The sequence below is a fragment of the Hydra vulgaris genome, chromosome 08 (assembly GCF_038396675.1).
Source record: "Hydra vulgaris chromosome 08, alternate assembly HydraT2T_AEP".
NCBI classification, from domain to species: domain Eukaryota; kingdom Metazoa; phylum Cnidaria; class Hydrozoa; order Anthoathecata; family Hydridae; genus Hydra; species Hydra vulgaris.
In genome coordinates, this window is record NC_088927.1 from 6,399,716 (window position 1) to 6,419,816 (window position 20,101).

Below are 20,101 nucleotides of genomic sequence, written 5' to 3' on the forward strand. Positions count from 1 at the left end.
TAATAAAATTTTGAAAATTATTTTTCTGTATATATATATATATATATATATATATATATATATATTATATATATATATATATATATATATATATATATATATATATATATATATATATACAGTATGTCAAAAAAATCACCCCCTGTTGATTTTTCAATAAAAACAAAATTTAATGTGCTTAAATTTAGATTTTTGACCATTTTGTGTGCTTAAATTAATTTTTTTTTAATTGAATTTATATAAAAAAACATTTATATAACAAGAAATTAATATTCTTATACTTATAACAAAAATTATCCACTAAATAAGAAAAAGTCAAAAAAGTGTATCACCCCCTAATCATTTTTTAACTTTTCTGTTGTTTAAATTAGTAAAGTTGCAGAAAATAAGCCAAAAGCAATCAAATTTGATTGATAGAAGTTATTCTAACTAATCTTTTAGCAAAGTTTGTTTTCTTTTTAGGTTCTTATAAGAAAATTATGGCGAAAAGATATGAAACTCATGAATCAGTAAAAAAACTGATCCTGGGACACTATAAAAGTAGAAAAGTATATAAAACTATTTCTAAAATAGCCTATGTTAAGTCTAATAGTGTAGGAAATATCATTAGAAAATATTAAAAAAATTGGTACTGTTAAAAATTTGCCAAGAAAAGGACGCCCAGCTAAGACTACCCAATGCATTGATAGAGAAATTATTCGAAAAGTTGAACAAGATTGAGGATTATTTGCACCAAAGCTTGCGAAAGATTTACAAACAGATCATGGTGTAACTGTAAATTCTCAAACTGTTCGCAATTGCTTGAAAAATTGAGGTTTTGTAGGTAGAGTTGCTCCAAAAAAGCCTTTTTTGAGTAAAAAGAATAAAAAAAAAAGATTGGCTTGGGCTATGAAGCATTCAAATTGGACTATTGACCAATGGCATAGAGTTTTATGGTCCGATGAAACAAAAATATGTTTGTTTGGTTCTGATGGTATCATACGCAAATGGAGAAAAACTGGTGAACGCCTAAATCCTAAATGTATGAGACCAACTGTCAAGCATGGGGGAGGTGACATTAAGCTTTATTATAAAATTTCAATATAGTATATACTTCTAACTTAGTTTTTCCTCTTATTATAGGTCAAATGATGGTTTGGGGCTCTTTTGCTCGGAGTGGTGTTGGCGAACTCGAATTCATTGACGAAATAATGACAAAAGAGGTTGATACTGACATTCTGAAACGAAAACTGAGATCAAGCGCCAGAAGTGCTGGCTTATCTCTTAATTTTATCTTTCAACAGGATGGAGATCCTAAACACACATCAAAGTTAGCTACTGAGTGGTTAAAGAAAAACAGTCCCAGCTAACACACCAGCGTTGGGCCAACGTTGGCCCAATGCTTCTTGTAACGTTGGCCCAACGTTGGCATCCAGCGTTGGGCCGATTCCTTGATGGCCGCCGGGCATACATTGGCCCGATTACATTGGCCCAATGCAGTTTAGCCAGCATTTATCCGACGATATATTTTATTAGGTTCATTGAATTATAAACGCTACTTGTAACTAGCACGCAGTTAGTCAGGTTATTGTTAACATAAAATTTCTTAAATTTGTTTATTTTTAATGTATTAAAAAGATTGCAATTGCAATCGACGTATGATTAAAGCTATTTAAATTGTTTTAATCAAATGCAAACTGAAATGTGTTTGTTATTTCATTCAAGCTAAATTTATTTTCAAGGTAAAAAACAAAACATATTCAATAAAATGAAATGTATATCAGATAATATTAAAACTGTTATACAATAATCTAGACATTATCTTCGCCATTTGCATCACTGCCTTTGTCCCAAAGTTCCGAGTGGCATGCATAATCAATCCTCGCACCATCTGACTTTTTCGGTCATACAATTTACGAACCCACGACTTCATTTGATCGTTTACTTCCGCTTTTGAAACATCTTTTGCACCTTGTCGTAAAAAAAATACATTTAAATATTATTAAATAACTTTGTGTTAAAACATTTCAAAAACTTTAGTAGCCCTAAAAAATAGATTAACTACAGTTTAAAAGAAATTTGTTGGGCAATCATTAAAAAGACAACAAATGAAACCAATTACATTCTATTTACATTTAAACCAAACTTTATCTATTTTTCGTAAAGCCAACTTGGGTTTCTTAAAAGTTAAAACCTTAAATAGGGTTACATTCAGTTATAACTTAAGTATAAGTTAAAACTTACATGTGTATAAGTAAATTGTTTTATGTTATAACTGAATGGCCCTATACAACATAACTATTATCATGTTTAATATTTATTGATCACTAACCATAAACAATAGATTCATGTTTTTCATCCCTTGCTTTGTCCTCCTCGACCTTCACTGTTTACTTTGTTGATCCACTTCTGTAGCCATCAATTAATAGAAAATGTTGCTCACTGTTTCTTCAACAACTCGTCCATTAATCAAAACAAGATAAATAATCTGAAAAGTTTAAAAATAAACCCATAAGATCAGATAAAATATTTTATTAAAAGTACACTGAAGCTCTTTCAAGTAGAACCTGCTAAAGATGTTATAAAAATGGTATGCAATGGCAAAAATATATTGTCAGTTATTACCACAGCAACATCTGAGGAGCGCAGCGGTGGATTAATACTTTTATAGCCCTGGATCTAGTATTTTTTGGAGGCTTTTTTTATACTCTACAGTGTAATAATGACTACTAAAAAATATGTAACATTTAAAATTTAAAAGCAAAAAATTAATTATTTACGTCGAGACATATTAATGTTGATAAACCAGGTGACATTCTTCGCATAGGCAAATTGCTATTCTGTTGTTCACTCACATTACTAACTAAAAGTAAATATAACAAACGTTAAAAACTTTGAATGAGTCTTGTTTTGCAGTGACGATATATATATATATACATATATATATATATATATATATATATATATATATATATATATATATATATATATATATATATATATATAATATATATATATATATATACATATATATATAAAGTCTATATATGTAAATATTAAAGATAGTATCTTTATATTATCATGTATAATTATGTATATTTTAAAGAGTGCTCAATACATAAACTAGAGCTATATAGTATATATTACTTTTACCCGCAGTATCAGGAATTAGCTAAATGCTAATAGTTATAATATTATTTGCTTTATATATATAATATTATTTGGCAAATAATATTATATTAAAAATATAAATAGCAAATAATAAATATAAATATTAGCATTTAGCAAATTCCTGATACTGCGGGTAACAATAATATATACTATATAAATATATATATACATTTATATATATATATAAATATATATACATATATATATATATATATATATATATATATATATATATATATATATATATATATATATATATCTGTATCTATATAATATATATATATATATATATATATATATATATATATATATATATATATATATATATATATATATATATATATATATATATATATATATATATACATATACATATATATTATAGTATATATTATACCTACATAATAATATATACTATATAATATACATATATACCTATGTGTATATATATATATATATATATATTTATTACAACAATTATAAATGTATTCGTTAAAATATATATATATATTACATATATACCTATAGAGATGTGTGTATATATATATATATATATATATATATATATATATATATATATATATATATATATATATATATATATATGTATATATATATATATATATATATATATATATATATATATATATATATATAAATATAATATACTAAAACTTAATCTAAATAGATTATAATATTATCTAAAATTAACAAAATATTTTTGATAAAAACAACAGAAATATTGGTTTAAGATTTAAGATTTATGACGAAACTATTAATATTACAGATATTGTATTGAATCCTTTGTAAGTGTAGCTGCACAATTCCTTGCACGCAACGCTCTAATATCTTTGCAGAACACTCAAAAATTACTTTGCTTTTTCTATTAATTTACAACGATGCCATTATAAAAAGCAAACTATTTTAAAATGGAGATTGTAATGCTATATATAAATGCTTTGCATGAATAGCTCGATAAGCCGCAAGCGTAGGTTTTTCAAAGTAAGTTGGCCCAACGTAGAGCCAATGTGATGAAAATCTACGTCAAGTTACATTGCGTTGGCACTACGTTGAGCCAACGTTAGTCATCCAATCCAACGTTAACCCAACGTTGGGCCAATTAAGCATGTGTTAGCTGGGGTATTAAGATGTTAGATTGGGTTTTTCAGTCACTAGACCTAAGTCCGATTGAAAATTTATGGAATCTTTTTAAAATTAAAGTAGCTGATCAAAAACCATCCAGTTTGTCACAATTAAAGGCAATTCTCATTGAGGAGTGGGAAAAATTTGACACACAATGGCTCAAAAACTTAGTAAATTCAATGCCTAAAAGATGTCTTGCAGTCATCAAGGCAAAAGGCGCACAGATAGACTATTAATTTTATATTAGCAAAATAATTATATAAGGGGTGATAGTGATAAGTGATAAGTGATAAAAAAACACTTTTTTGACACTTTCTCTAATTTAGTGGATAGTTTTTGTTTTAAGTATAAGAATATTAATTTCTTGTAATAAAAATGTTTTTTGATATAAATTCGATATTTAAAAAAAAAATTGGGGTCAAAAATCTATATTTAAGATTATTAAAATTTGTTTTTATTGAAAAACCATCAGGGGGTGATAGACTTTTTTGACATACTGTGTGTATATATATATATATATATATATATATATATATATATATATATATATATATATATATATATATATATATATATATATATATATATATATATATATATATATATATATATATATATACATATATATATATATATATATATATATATATATATATATATATATATATATATATATATATATATATATATATATATATATATATATATATATATGTATATATATATATATATATATATATATATATATATATATATATACATATATATATATATATATATATATATATATATATATATATATATATATATATATATATATATATATATATATATATAAGTATTATTATAAGTATTATTATAAGTATTATTGCTTGTATTATAAGCTACTTTAAATCTATGCATTATGGTAAAATGATGTATGCAGTACAGCACTAAACAAAATAGTATAAGTCGAGTAAAACATATAAATTGAGAAATTTTAAATTCAATTAAAATATCGAATATCTTGCTATCTAAATTTTTATTGTAAACTTCAACCTTGATGTTCCTCAATAAAGTAAAAGCGTCATAACTATTATAAGAATTCTGAAATCATGTTCACCAAAGTAATGCAGTATCATGTGCAGCATTTATTTAAAAAATATTTACTTGTACGTTTTCATTGTTGCAGCTCTCACCATGACAATCATTTCAAGCATTCATGCATTTAATTCCATTTTACTTTTTTCTATGATCACTACAAATATTTGTTCCATATTGATTCTATGAAAACCTTTTACATTTTCAACGTATAATTAAAAATAGGTTATGCGGTGCAACTTCTTTTTCAGTTATGACTGGAAAACGATTTCTATTTCTATTTTTCCAACCTCAATCTTCCAGTTTTAAAATCATTTTATCGTCAAGTAGTTTCCAGTTTAAAATCATTTTATCGTCAAGTAGTTTCTCCGGGTTTTTCATCGACATTTTAAAACCTTTTGACACTGCTGCTCATGAAATTCTTGTGCACAAGCAAGAAACATATGGAGTAATAAATAGCAACATATGGAGTAATAAATAGAAAACAAGGAGTATCTTATGATTCAACATTTACAAAGTTAAAAATATTAGGCTGTTGAGTTCCTCAAGGTTCTATTATTGAACCCTTACTGTTTCTGATTTATGTAAATGATATCTAACTATCCTCAAAGATGCTTAATTTTGTTCTTTTTGCTGATGGCTTTAATCTTTTTTATACCAATTCTAATATAAAAACAGTTTTCTCTACTGTATATCGTGAGCTAAAAAACCTTAATGATTATTTCAAATCAAACAAACTCTCTTTGAATATCAGTAAAAATAAGTATATTTTATTTAACTACCATTAAAATCCGATGACTTGCCTCTGCGACTTTCTCAGCTAACAATAAATAACAAAATAGGAAAAAGAGTTTTATCACTTAAAATATTTGATGAACATCTCAATTAGAAAAACCTTGCGCTAATTGAAAACAAAATTTTTAAAACTATAGGCATTATGCATAAAACAAACCACGTGCTATGTAAAAAATGTTTAATAGATTTATATTACTCTTTTATCCATAGCTAGATAAGCTATTGTAATATTTCTTGGACAAGTACTTGCCCAAAGCAAACCAGTAGAAGTATATGTATTGTGCATAAATACACCCACTCCAAGCCGTTATTCCGGAAGAAATGCAACTGCTGCTTTTTCATAATTTTGGATGAGATGTTGCATGAAACCGGAGCGATAGCGGCGAGGATATTTTGCATGAAACCGGAGCGATAGCGGCGAGGATATTTTTTAGAATTGAAAAACCTTCTGTTTTCTCAAAAATCTTTGATTGTGTAATTTATTATAGAATCTTTGATTATTTTACAAAAATTAAATTTTTTAACCCAAAATAATTTGGATTTCAAGAAAAACACTCAACTGAATATGCCATTATTGAATTAGTCTACCAAATAACTGATGGTTTTGAAAATGTAAAGTTTTCTCTGAGAGTATTCATAGATTTATCCAACGCATACAACACTGTTAATCATTCTATTATATTAGAAAAACTATTTCATTAGAAAAATTATTCTATTAGAAAAACTAAAACGGTTCGGGGTATGTAATAAATTGTATCGTTGGATAAAAAGTTATCTATCTAATAGAAAACAATATGTTCAAAACGAAAAATCTGGAATACTGAATATTCTGTGTAGAGTGTCTCAAGAATCGATCCAATTCCGCTTTTATTTATAACTTATGTTTATGATTTTAACAATGTATCATTAAAACTAAATGCTATCATGTTTGCAGATAATACAAATCTTTTTTAATGAAATAGTAACATTATTCAACTATTCAACTATATGCTGACATAAACGTTGAATTAGAAAAAGTAAATGATTGGTTCAGGTCAAATAAACTTTCTCTTAACGTTAAAAAACACAATATACCTTGTTTCTTAAAAAAATGTGTGACTAAATTTTGATTGAATACATTTTATATGTGGCTCCCACATATAAAATGTATACAATCAAAAATTAGTAAAATCATTAGCATTATGTATTGAATTCGCCCATACATAAATTCACCGTCTAAAGCTTATATACTTCTGCCTAATTTATCGCTTCATTACTTATGCAAATATTAAGTGGGCAAGTTGTCAACCAACAAAGCTTAAAAAATTTCTTTGTTTACAAAAATATGCTTGTAGAATTATATACAACAAAAAGCTGGGGGACCACACTAAACCTTCAACGATGTATATGAGAATTATGAATATATATCAGATAAATATTTACCAACACCTAAACTTTGTGTATAAATATATCAATAATCTAACTCCTAAAATCTTTATAAGGAAATTTAATAAAAATCTAAATGAGAAGTATTTCTGAAGAATAAATCAAAGTAACACATTTAAATTACCTAAAAGTAAATAAAGTAAACAAATACACTGAATATAGTATAGCTTATAGAGGACTTAAGCTTTGGAACTCTTTTCTGAAAGGCAATTTAAATATGGCAAAACCTTAATGGTTTTGCCATATTTAAATTTCAGTATCAAATAAAAACTTACATATTTTCAATTCAGTATCAAACAAAAACTTACGCTTTAAATTTTACGGAATAATTTATATTTATAACCAATTTTTTTATTTTATTTTAAGCATTATATCTTTTTATTTAACTATTTCTATTTTTAAACAATATATGTAATCTTTGTATATTATATATTGAATATAATATTATCTATTTAATTAGATATTTGTATTTAAATATCTTCATTTACGACTTTTTGTGACTACTAGTATTTATAAATATTTTTTCTTCTTTTTAACTATTTGTATCAATATATGTATATATATATGTATATATATATATATATATATATATATATATATATATATATATATATATATATATATATATATGATGTGTTGATGACGTGTAGGGATGAACATGAAAAAAGCTCTGTTGGGGCTCTATGAAAAGGATAGGTTGGTATTTTACCATCCATATCTTCTTTGAGCCCCTGTCTGTTTATTAATTATATATTTGTAATTAAATTTTATTTTTTGTTACGAAAGCAGTTTATATAAACTAGAGCTATTACAACCGATTGAAGCTGAGTTATACTTTCATTTAGATTTGTTTTTTGAAGTGTTACAATTTTTTTTTTGTTTTTACCATTATCCCATTGGAAACCCAGATGTTTTAATTTATTTTGGAGACATATATAGCTTCCGTTAATTTAAACAACGTTGTTCGGAATCGAACTTTTACCAGAAATCAGAAATTTGGCTTTTTCAGTGTTTAGCTTAATAAAGTTTGATATTCCATATGTTTGAAACCTGTCAACCAGTTCTTGCAGACCAGAGATTGTTGGACTTAACAATCTCTGGTCTGCAAAAACTGATTGACAGTTTTCAAATTTACATAATCTGCGTATGCAATGACACCAGTATAGATACCATTTATTGTTGAACCTACTTTACATTCTGAGACGATTTCATTTAAGATATTTTCAGTATAAATCCTATATATCCCCTTGTGACAGACTGAATTGATTTGAGGTAATTCCCTGATAGGATACGTTAGCAGTACCAGAGATATATAGCGATAAGATTTTGTGTACTACAGATAAAGATAATTTTTTTTTGGAAGTAGAGCTTCTCAAATACGAATCCCAGTTGCAAGTATCAAACGCTTTATTTGCATCTAAACTGCACATATATAGTGGCGTGCTATTGTTACTATAGTGCTTAATGGTTTCGCTCAATAAAAATTCTGCGTGTAGAACTGTTTTTTTTTAAAACCAAACTGATGGGAGTGGCTATCTACAAAAAAAGATTGTTATTATGAGAGTGTTTAAGGTGTTCAGCACTCACCCCACAGCTATCTGGGGACTTATTACTATTTAGTTGTGATATGCAGTTTATAATATCAGCTGCTGTAATAACTAGTGAATTAGATTCGTTACTTAAAGGTGGAATTTGATGAGGATTATGGTCATTATTTGTAATAAGCTGCGTATTAAGTATTTAAAATGTTTTCTAAACTCTTTAACGATATCTTTTATGTTTTGCGATTTATTAATTGTAAATAAACGATTTGTTGCTTTAGTTTTGATTTTACGAATGTTGTCCCAGAACTTCTGAGGACTTGTAGTTTGTAGGTTTTCAATATTTATTGTTTTTTCATGTACCTTTTTGTTATGGGCTGCTTTAAATGCTTTTCGAAAGTTTTTACGTGCAAGGATGTATCTTTTGTATGCCATGCATTCGGGTGACTTACTATATAAAGATTTTTGAAATGGTTTAAAGTTAAATGAAAGATTTTCCTTGCATTTTTTAAGTTCTGTTGTCCACCACGGTTTTGAATACTTACCGGTTTCACGTTTTCCAAAGCACTGCTTAACTGCTAATAAAGCAGCATTTTTGATTTTTTTGCATGTTTCTATTAACTCTGGTTCAATTCTTTTCTCGTTGAAGGTGTAGTTATTGAAAGCTATAGAGAGATTATGGTTATATATTTCGATGAAGTTTTTGTTATTCCATGCATATTTTGGAAAATGAATATATTTTTGTATTATGTTATTTATTACGGTTGACAGATTAATATGTGTAACGACGATACTTGTTGCGATTGGTAAGTGATTGCTAAAATTAAAAGGCGAAGGAGGAAGAACTTTGGTATTTATAAAAGATAAGGATGACTCTTTTAGAGCAGCGACGTGATCGATATACGATGAGGTAGAGAGAGTTTTATGCTGATAGGTGTATGTTGGACCAGCGCCACTGGTGATATCGATAAGTGAGAGCTTATTTGATTTAATAAAATCAGTTGGATGATTAGAGAATTTGTTGCGTGTTTTATTATTACGGTTTTCAGAACTGTAAACTGTCTCGGGATATGACTGAAAATCTCCAGCAATAATAACTTCACTTACATCTTTGCAGTTTTTTATGACTGACGTAATAAGGTTTAATTGTTGTGTGTACTTTGAGAGAGATTCCTCTTTATTTCGACACGAGGTAAGATAGATACCGATAAACACTAGATTTTGTTTACCTTTGATAGCGAGAATATTATTATCTTCATAAACTATGTGTGGAGACACATAGTTTATAAAGATAATAATATCCTTTTTTAACAATGAATGCGTTTCCTCCAAATAGTCTTCCATATGCCTTTTTTTCTGCCGCATGAAAATTACTTTGTGTGTCGGCATTGCTATGTAAGTCAAATTTCTTTCAAATTTTCACTGAAATGTCAAAAAATTGATAACAATTCTAAAAAAAAAAAAGTTCTACGAAATCTAAGCAACCTAATCTTAAAAGTTCATTTTATTGAAATATACCCGTGCAAAAGTATCCGGCAGAAAAAAATACTTGAAGTATATTTTTTTTAAACATTTTTTTAATTAAAAATTTTGTTATTTAAAGTAAATTTTCTTTAATACTTCGTTGGGAAACCTTCGGCATTGATTACTTTTGACAGCTGTGTCAACACTACATTTTATATCATAAAATTCTTTCATTTTAGCATCAAACAAGACAGCATTTTTGCGTGGATTATTTTTTGCGGCACGAATTAAAATTTTATCTTGTCTTTCGGATGTAATTCAAGGCCTTCCTAACTTTAGAGAGATTTTATTGTTATTTCTTTCCTTATATCTTATATTATATCCGCTATTGTTGATTTTCCTATATCAAAATGATCCGCTATGTTTCTTGTAGCCTTGTTCATTTGCACGCAATACCGCCTCTTTGACAGCTAAACTTGTATATTTTTGCTTCGTCATTTTATTCGTCATTTTTTTCGTCATAAAATTTATTCTTTTAAATTAAAAGTACTTGATATTTTATTTACCGTTTTTAAACATTAAATAAAAGCCAACAAAAGTATTGGAATTTTATTATTTTGGTTCTGCCCGGATACTTTTGCACGAATATATTTCAATAAAAAAATTTTATTTGTTTGTTTATTTCGCCGTTTAATAACTTTTACAATTTAAAAGTTTATAAATCAAAACATTGGCAAGGCAAGTAGAAGACATTATTTTGTCTAATGACCGAGCCCCAATCGTACGTATTTACAATAACCCTATAATAAATCTATACTTTACAGATTATTTATTGAAAATTATAAATGTAAAAATAAATAATAATTATTTTAAGAAATATTTCAAGAACATTTATTTTCAAAGAAATAATCAAGTAATCAAGTAAACAAACAAAATCAAAAGAAAAGAAAAAAGAAAAACAAGAAATAATTAAAGAGCACGTATTTACAAAAGCCATACTATATACGTATATTAAACAAAGTATTTATTGAAAAATATAAAAATAAAATGTTTAACAATTTGTAATAAAGTAATATTTAAATAAAGAACGAAAAACTAAAAACAAAAGAGTACTTAATTTACAGTAATATTTATATATATTTCAAAACCAAAATGTATAAAAGTAAAATAAGTAACAATTCATTGATAATTAAAAAATAAGAAAAAATATTCAAGAACTCAGATTATATTTCAACAATAACTTTTAAGATTAGAGGAAACACAATAACTGAATTATTGAAAAAAAAAAGTTGATAAGTTCTGAGACATTTTATATAATTGAACTTTAATTTAAAAGAAGCATTTAAAATCGGATATGGTAAAATCCAAAAGTAATAACACCTGTTTCGATTCATTTTTAAACTGTTGTATTATACAACAGTTACAAAAAGTGGTATACAACTTGTATACTAATTTTTTTCGTATTTGCAATAGGAAACTTTTTCCACAAATAAGGTCCACAGTATTGAATTGAAGATATAATTTGTTTTGAATTATATTTAGAGACTATGTAGTTATTATCTGAAAATTTTGTCGGGTATTTAAGCACTACTTTTTCAAAATAGGACTGAAATATTTTAGGAGATAGTCTCATCTTTATTTTACACATGAACATTAAAACTTGGTGTGAGTTGATTTTATAAACGTTTAATGCGCCATGTATACGCAGAAGACGTTCGCATGGTACAATTTAGTCAGCTTCAAATAATATTCTGCACGCATGTTTTTGTTTAATTTACAATTTAGTTTTGTATGATTTGTAGTTGCCCATTAGGATGTCTCAAATAATTTTTTTTGTTTGAAAATCAAAATGTGGAAAAGTTCAATCGTTATCATTATGTATTAGTAGCTTATAGTGAAAATTTCAGCCTCTTAAATCAACTCTAAGTTAAAGAAGGTGGTTTAAGACAATTTCTATATAATATAATTTTTCCTGAATATTATATTTTAAAGTTCCGAATTTAGATAGTTTGAAATTTAAAACACTCACAAAACACTGGTTTCGATATAAAAAATTTCTAATAGAATAAGGAAGATACAGATTTTGTGTGACAATTTTATTTCAGATAATAATTCTAAATTGAGTTTAAAAGCAACAAAAACGTGATTACAGTTTTAATACTTGTTAGATATTCTGCAGGTACTTCTTTGTAACTTTCTTCTTTGTAACTTTCGTGGATACTTGTTGTCTGTTTTTACGGGCAACCTAGAAAATAATAAATAAAATTAAAAAAGTCAGGTTATTTTGTAAAATAATTAAATAATCCAAGCAATAAAATTCCTAGTATTTGAAATTAATAGTTTATTTTATTAAATAAAATGATATGGAACTACTTTAAAAAATTTTGCAGACATTATTGTTTGGCATGCGCGTACATTGGGTGGGGTAAGTGTTAGTTAGGTGTAAATTGTTAAATGCAATTGACTTCCTTTTTTTGTTATTAAAAATGAGCATGATATGTTTTTGCTATTCTAAATTGCCTAATTTTTTTAAAAACGACCCCCTCCCCCTAACAATTTACACACTATAGGTCCGAAATTAGCTGAAGAGTATCGTGAAGTCTATCCTCGTTATGTGTCCTTCCAATAAAGTCTTGGATCAGCTTTATGTGCCATATCATTTATCACTGCAAGCTGATTTTTACAAGCAGAAAACTTGACAAATGACTTAGGGGCTCTCTCACTTTCGCAAGCAGCTATACCTTTCTCCTTCCACAGCAAAAGCTCTTCCTTAGTGATTTCTAGGAGAAAAAAGAGAAGATAACTTTGCTCAGTAACAAAATCATCAAGAGATGACATTGGAACAACGACTAGCTGGATTCCAGGTTTATCAAACACCATATATTCTTTTTCTGGATCGGCAAAAGACAACAATTTGTTAAGGATGTTGTTCTTAATGTCGGTATCTAGATCCCTGTCAGCAAGAGACAAAACTACAAGCTGGGGAGCTAGATACCAAGTGTGCCGTAGACGGCTTTTGTTGAGAACTTTCCCAATCTCTGCATAGGCTTTGTAATCATCTGACATTTGGAGCTGGTAAGCTATCTTAAAAGCTCTTAGGTTATTTGAAGGAGCTTGAGTTGCCATAGGAATCTTCAGAAAGAATAGAACATGGAAAAACACAACATAATTTGTAGCAGTGTTTATGTTCCTAAGAGCAGCAGGCTCTGCTGTTTTTGAATCATTCGGATGATAGTGCAGAACAAGAAGGTAAAGACAGTCACTCATAAACCTGGCCTCATGGTGAGCTCCCGGCTGCTTAAAGAAGAAATTAGATGCACCCAGAAAGTAAACCAGTAGCTAGCAAAGTCTCCTCTTTGGAAAGAGTTTCTCTGAAGTGCTGTGGTGCAAAATTCGTTAGTTTCAACTGCAAGTTGGTGCAAAAGAGTACCTGGTCTAAATGCATCCTGAGACCATTCAAATTTGACAATTCTTTCAAAATTATTAACTTCTCTATGTATTTGCGGCCATAGCTTCTGAAGTAAAACATAGAGGTGTTTGCTTGGACTTTTTGTTGTACCGAAAACAAGTTCCATGACATGAAACACATGTCTCTTATGTATGTGATGTCTGCACATTAGCCAGAGAACAGGCCTCCCCAAAGCATGAACAATAACATTTCTAATAGCTCCATGGTTATTTCCTGTGTTGCTGGCTGTGGTTTCAGCACACACCCTAATAACTTGATCTGATAGCTCATAGTATTTGAGGATACTTTGAATGGCTACAGCCTGGTCGCTTCCCTTGGAGCTTTTAATTTTCAAAATACCAAGCAGAAAATCTAAAGGGTCAGCTTCAGGAAAAGAAACGCTCATGACTTGTGGAAATTGCTTCTTCACTGGTGTACTGCCTTACAATTTTAGTATCAAAGTGAATCACTAGCTTTAAGCCTCTTACTTTGTCCATGTTCTGCTCTCGGATGATCTGGGCTTTTGACTTTACTACAGAGTGTGCTTTCCTAATCAGAGTTGATCTTGAGATCTTCAACTCCTCAATGTTAATACCGCCAGCTTTATAAAGAGATGTCAATAAACAGGTTCCTGGTCGAACACCAATACCATATCTTGTCACGATTGGGATCCAATTGTTTAGAAGTTCATCCATACTTAGCTGAAGACTAACTTTTACTTCCACTGAAATCTTTTGGGTCTTTGTTGGAGGCATAAAAGCTTCGTCAGAGTCTGGAAAGCTATCCTGTCTGTATACCAGAAAACTTCAAACTCTCTTTGTTCTAGTTCTTCTACCTTCCTTTTATTCTTTTTTTTCTTGATTTCTGAGTTTTTCATCTTTTGAGCGCATTTTTTCTTCCATTATTCTTATTTTCTCCACAGCCAAACTAGCATTTTTTCAAAATCTGTTATTAACACCCGCCATCTTGACCATGCGTCCTTTAAGACAGTGCTTTAGAAATTCAATGCCCTCTTTTTGAGCCTTTTTGTTCCTTAATGGATCCCTTTTTATCAAGTTAAAGATGTTGGCCTTATGAATTGGGAATAAAAAGTTGCTTTCATTTAGAAAGTTGTTTACTTTCTTGCAGTAGCTTCCTTCTGGTAGACTTAGAGTCTTGAGTCTTTTTAGAGATTGGTACTCATTGATCTTGTTGGTAATTTTGTCTCGAATTTGCTGCTCTGTGAGTATAAAATTGTTGTCGAATCCAGTTTTGCCCCACAAGTTTACTAGTTCTCTCAAAATGCAAACACCTCTGATTGTCTGTCATCAATTCTCTTCACACATTCCTTCAGATAAATTTTCCAGAAGCAAGGGCACATCCAACTTTACAGTTTATCTTGGTAGTGCTAAGAAAATGCCAAATGGTTAAGTAAAAAAAACAGATAAAATTCAGAAATTTTTTAGACGTTACCAAGTTTCTTTTCTAATGTTGAGCCAGTAAAACCTTCTGAGCATTTCTCCAGTCGTCGGAAGTCGATTTGGAGCAAAGCTTTGTCGTGGAAAGCCTAACAAATAAAACTGTCTACGCTTTCTTGCAGCCTGTCTCGAACCTTCAGCTAGTATTGTATTGTGGCATTTTTTTCCTGAAGCCATTGTCTGAAAATATAGCTAATACAGTTTATAAAATTATATATATTTATAAATTTATAGTATAAAATATAGCTTACAGTACAGTAGTTTGTTTCGTAACAGCAATTAATACTATTAAAAATACTTTTTAGGCCAAGCAAAAAAAAAGCGCATTATACATAACATACACGTGTTGTTTTTTATTATAATTATCTACACTTAACAAATTATTTGAAGAAAGTCGCTTAACAATTGAAAAATAAACTTTAATGAAATGAAAACTTACTTATTATGTAAAACTTTCATATGGACGAGCGCAATTTTTATGTTAAGAGAATTAGCAAACAAATCTTTTTTTTTTCATTTTAACGTCTTATTAAAATTATTAATTATATTATTTTTACTTTTTAATAATTTTTGTCATGTATTATAAATAAAAATGTGTAAATCACTGAAAAATAATTATATTAATAATTTTATTAAAACATTTACAATAATTGAAAAATGTGTTAGCTAAAATCTCCTAACATAAAAAAAAGTAATTACAAAATAATAAGTTTGCAATATAATATTATAAAAAAATTGACTAAACCACCTTCTTTACCTAAGAGTTGATTTGAACGGCTGAAATTTTCACTATATGCTACAAAGACATAACGATAACGATTGAGCTTTTCGACATTTTGATTTTCGAAAAACAAATTTTTTGAGACACCCTATTGTCCATGCATTATTACAACAAATCAAATAATAATGAAGGAAAGAAAAACATAATCTTTTCACAGAATTTATTATTTGAAAATAGTTTAGCCCTATATACCATGGCAATATTTTTTGATATTTTTTTCTCAATGCTTTATTTATGATCACTTCAACGTAAATGTTTATCTAATATTACGTACAAAATGTTTACTGAAGTTTCTCTTTTAATGTTAACGTTGTTGATTATTACATTTGGCAGTTTAATGGGAATATTTTATAATTTATTTAGTTTAAGGAATAAGATAAATTTGATTTTATTCACATTTATAGATAGTTTACTACTTATGAACGCATACACTTATAAAAGCATAACACTTATAAAAGCATACGACTTTACAGGAAAAATTCGCTTTATTTATAATACATTTGTCAGACAGATATATATACTTTTTTTATTCAAGTACTTGTATTTTTATACAATCCATGTAGGTCAAACTCTTTGAACTACATGGATTGTTAAAAAGGCTTTATAATTCATCATTTCGTAAAACATCACAGCCACAATAATCATTTTCATACACAGATTCACAACAAAACTTTCCATTAGTTAGTAAAGAGTCATTTTTGGTAAATAAATAATTGTTTCTTAAGTGTTCCAATTAAGGCAACTCTCCCCTAGATTTATATATATGTGTGTGTGTGTGTGTGTGTGCGTGTGTGCGTGTGTGTGTGTGTGTGTGTGTGTGTGTGTGTGTGTGTGTGTGTGTGTGTGTGTGTGTGTGTGTGTGTGTGTGTGTGTGTGTATGTGTGTGTGTGTGTGTGTGTGTGTGTGTATTGCACATAAATTATAAATGTATATAAACATATATTATATATGCATATATTATATATGTATATATTTATACATATATAATATATAAAAAAAAAATTTTATTAAATATTATATAATATTTAATTAAAAAATTTGTTTAAATACTAGCTTAAACAAATTCAAAAAGAAGTTCAAACCGATTCTCCAATTTAATGAAATATTACGGTTATTAAAAAAGATTTATTTAATATTCATCCAATTGACGGCATCACAAGTTAAATGCACTATTAAGTTGTCAAATTCACAACTATAGGAAAGCACAAGATAATAAATAAAGAATTATACAGTAACGCATGCGTATTTGAGTTCTCAAAATGCAATACGCAAGTATAGGTAATTTTGTTACGTCGAAGTCGAAATAAAGACGTTGAACTAACGTTTACTTTTAGTTTTATTCTTAATTTTAACGTCAAATTAAGTTGATAATTTTAAATAAACTTTCAACGTTGATAAACGGTTGATTTATGGTTATCTGACGTTGCGACTCACAAATCAACCGTATATCAACGTTGAAACAACGTCGAATGTCCACTGGATGGAGTCATCTGCGAAAAGAATACAATTTAAAAAGTCTGATGCTAAATTTAAATCATTTATATATACTAGGAATAATAAGGGTCCTAAAATAGAGCCCTGGGGGACACCACAAGTTAATGCATATGAAATTGTTTGTTTTTGCTCATATTGAATAATTTGCTTTCTATTGGTCAAATAGCTTTTGAACCAAAGTAAGTTATCAGTATGTTATGGTTCAAAGTATCAAAAGCCTTTGACAGGTCAATGAAAACTCCTAATGTAAAGTAGTTAGTACATAATGTGTTTGTTATTTGATTGACTATTTCAACCACTGCATGTTCAGTGGAATATTTTTTTTCATAAACTATTTTAATAAATAATTAAATAGCCTGTTGTACATTGCACAATATTCTTTCGAGCAGTTTAGAGAAACACGGTAATATAGGTCTATAATTAGAATTAATAGAGTCATCGCCAGTCTTAAAACCGGTGTGATTCGTGTAATTTTTAATTTTTCTGGGATAATACTTATTTTAAAAGAAAGATTAAAAATGTGAAGCAAAAGAGGTTCGGTTATATTATAAACAGATTTTACAACATTAACGTTAATTTTATCGAATCCAGCACTTTTGTTAGTTTTAAGATTATAAAAGGCGGTTCGCAATTCAATTAATTTAAGTTCAGGTTCATCCATAACTTTATCGTAATTTTTTAAATAAGACTAAAATGAAGTTGAATTCAGAGGAATTTTTGATGCCAAATTTGGACCAGCATTAATAAAAAAACTGTTTATTGTTTCAGCAATAATTGATTTAACATAAATTTTTTTTTCATCAATTGTTTTTTTTTTTTTGGCAGTGTGTTTCTCGCATAATTACTTTTTCCGATTACTTCTTTAATTACATTCAAAGTTTTTTGGTGTTTCCGCTTGATTTGTCTAATAGATTTGCAAAATAAGCGCTTGTCCGGTTACTTTTGCACGTCATGTATTTTGCACTGTATGTCATTACAACGCAATCATATTTTATGGAATCCTTCGATTTCGTAATAAAGGTTTGTTTTCTACAAACCTTTTCATAAGATAATTTGAAAGTAAATAATTTTTATTGTATTTGGTTTATATAATTGTAAGAGAGAATTCGATTGTCTTTCCGATGATCTATTAAAAATCTATTTTTAATAAAACATACTTTTTTCCTATGTGCCTTGTTTTATGCGCAATTATGGAGTTTCTCGTGATCCAAATTACAGGGCTTTTTTCGGTAACATTTGGTATGGTTTTGGATCTCTGTACCAAGCTTTAGCTTTATTATACTTTTTACGGGTTATTCATTGTTTCCACTGAATTATTTAGGGATCTTACGTGTCACCCTAACACAAAGAGCTACTACGCTAGATGAGGTGTCGCTGTCCTGAGTCTGATGAAAGTTTTCAATAAGTTATTGATTCAGCGTTGAAAACGCGTAGATTTAAGGACGTTTATTCATACGTTAAATTGGAAACAAAAAATCGACAATGAAATATCAACATTAATTCAACGTCTATAAACTAATATTGAACTGAAGTTTATTTACAAACGTTCATTTAAGCGTTGATTTGGAAACAAGAATCCGGCATAGAAATATCAACATCGTTTCAACATTAAAAAAACAAAGTTGATTTTATGTTTTATAAACGTTTTTGAAAGATAACACTTTTAAAAAATGTATTTATTTTAAAGTTTTACAACTTTTTTTTAAACATCTTTGCTTCCAACAAGGCTGCAAACAACCACTATTAGAGTTGAAAGTTAATGGAAGAGAAAAGATGAAGATTGTAGAGCAAGATAACGATTGACGGACGACTTGAAGGATTGCAAATTATATGAATCAGGAAAGCAAGATGAAGGAAGAGAATTCCGAAAAACTAATGTTCGAGGAAAAAAGCTAAACAATAAGAGTTTTTGTAGCACTTAGGAACAGTCACAAAAAAAGGATGAGACTTAATTGAATGACGAGTAACACGAAAATGATTTTTAGTAGATGGCACAAGAGACGTTAGCTCTTTAGAGCAGTGCCAATTATAGTATTTGTTGAAGAGAGAAAGGAAAGAAACATTACGACAACGTGATAAAGATTGGAGTTTGGCTGCAAAAGCAGGTCCAACTATGTTTACAATGCGTTTTTGCACCTTGTCTAAAAGAGAAAGCGCATCATTAGAAGGTCCGCCTCAGATATGGCAACAGTATTTCATACAATGCCGGATTTAATATTTATACAGATAGAGAATAGAATCCGAAGTTAGAAAGTGTTGAGCTCGATAAAGAGATGCAACCTTAGCAGATGCTAGTTTTGCAACGGATTTGATATAACGGAAG

At 28.2% G+C, this 20,101-nt stretch overlaps 1 long non-coding RNA gene across 1 annotated transcript; it reads right to left on the bottom strand.

Moving 5' to 3' along the window:
- Positions 1-1,747: 1,747 nt before the first annotated feature.
- LOC136084135 (uncharacterized) lies at positions 1,748-2,901 on the bottom strand. The gene is made up of 3 exons (XR_010640354.1): positions 2,760-2,901; positions 2,312-2,467; positions 1,748-1,950 (listed from the first exon to the last, which is right to left on the bottom strand). It is a non-coding gene; the product is annotated as an uncharacterized LOC136084135 (long non-coding RNA).
- Positions 2,902-20,101: the final 17,200 nt, after the last annotated feature.